The sequence below is a fragment of the Sinocyclocheilus grahami genome, unplaced genomic scaffold (assembly GCF_001515645.1).
Source record: "Sinocyclocheilus grahami isolate Dianchi unplaced genomic scaffold, SAMN03320097.WGS_v1.1 scaffold1269.1, whole genome shotgun sequence".
In the NCBI taxonomy this organism is placed as follows: domain Eukaryota; kingdom Metazoa; phylum Chordata; class Actinopteri; order Cypriniformes; family Cyprinidae; genus Sinocyclocheilus; species Sinocyclocheilus grahami.
This window is the reverse complement of record NW_015506448.1, coordinates 17,320-19,318: the sequence shown is the minus strand read 5'-3', so window position 1 is coordinate 19,318 and position 1,999 is coordinate 17,320.

Here is a 1,999-nt window from a genome sequence, read left to right as displayed (position 1 = left end):
CATTGCACTGATTGCACTCAGCACGGATTGCACACAGCTGTTTACACTGATTGCACCCAGCTGTTTCATATCACTCCCTCACTATTTAACACTCACTCTGTTTCCTTCCCTCTGCCGAGTATTGTTTAGCCTGTACCCCTTTCCGAGTCTCAGTGTTTTCCTTGTTTTGTCTAGCAATTATCACTCTCCTAGCGATAGCTACTCTACAGAGCCCTAAGTCGTTTCCTAGCCCTAGCCTTAGCCTTAGCCTTAGCCCTAGCCCTAGCCTAGTTTTGCCTTGCCTTGTCTGTCTCCTTCGGTTTTGATCTTCGCCTGTTTTCCTGGACTTCTTCCTTTAGCCTTGCCCCTGTGATTCTGTCTGCCTCTCGTCGACCCACGCTAGCCCTAGGATTATTCTTGTGTTTTGCCCGCCATATACCTGTCTGCCTCTGTTTGACCCTGCCTGCTTTATGACCACGTCTGTGTCTTCCCCTATTAAAGCTTTGCATTTGGATCCGAACGTCTCACGTCTCGTCAGCCCCGTTACAAAATGATTGGTTATCGTCCAGCAGTGTATTCGATTTCTTAGCCAATTAAAATACATAGGAAAAAATAAAGCCTGTTAATTAGACAAAAATTTTTTTCTGTCCCCCTCATTTCTGAAATGATGGCTATGCCCCTATGTGTGCAGTACAGAAAACAGTGCACAAGTCTTCTTGTGCTTGAATGGTTTCAAGTCATATTAAAATGCACACAAAGGAATTGATAAGAGGAATCGAAATTTTAATTTAAGATGATTCCTGACATTAAGCATCCTATTCCAAAATTGGAATAGATTTTGGATTCCCAAGCCAAGGTATGGGTTAACATGTTAAATAAAATGCTCTTTTTTTTGTCCTACCAAAAATGTGCATGGAGTCCACCTTTGTTATTATAACAAACTACACTTTCAATATGATTTTAAACCATTCAAGTCAAGAAGACTTGTTTTCTCTGCTGCACACACATCCTTGTGTAAGTGTTCTTTAGCCTGTTGATTTTCATTCATAGTATTCAGCTAACTATGAAATATTTTGTAATAAGATGATATCTAAGATTTTTTTATTTATTATTTATTACCTTATTGGAATTGAAATTAGGAATTGACAAGAATTGGAATCATTAAATTCAAACGATGCCCAACCGTACCCATACCCCACATTATATTTTACTGGCACCTTTCTATTCACAGTTTTAAACCCTTTCTTTTCTTTTAAACCTTCACTTACCCTTCTTTGCTTTTGCCCTTCTTAAAAACAACCACATAATCTTATATGTGAATGTACTTTTCAAAATTATTTATAAAACAGTTGCTCCTGGCAACAGGGATAAGTAGTATGTTTGCTTAACATAGTGTCAAACATGACAATTTATGAGATTAATATCATGTTTTGCTCCAAAATCACTACATAACATCAGTCGTGTTTGAAACAGTTAGCTTCTGTGGTTCCATGTTGCTTCTTATCACAGTGAGACAGAAAATATTTTTAATAAAATTCTATACTGTGATACAAGCTATGTCAATTAGCATTGCATTGCAATTGTGTGTTTATTGTCTTCCACATTTCATCAGTCAAAGCGTCTCTATCTGCATGTTATTCAGCTGTAGTGATATCTGATGCATTTGTCCATATAAGGAATTTCCTGGGTCTCACTTGTGAAACAGACAATAAAGTACATGAGTGTTAGGGTTAGGGTTAACCCTGCTCCCTAATGCTAACATCATCTAATTTTGGGTAAAAATAGAAAAATAATACTGAAGTACTTTGTAACACAGTAACTAGTAGTAACGAGTAGTTTTTCAGCAAACTGATTTTTTACTCCTATTGAGTCATATTATTTTTTCAGCACTTTTACTTGTACTCAAGTAAATTATTCCTTAAGTAGCAATACTTTTACTTAAGTACAATTTCTTAGTACTCTTTCCACCACTAAGGGTAAATGGCTACAACAAATTGCTCTGAAACGATTGTTTATACAG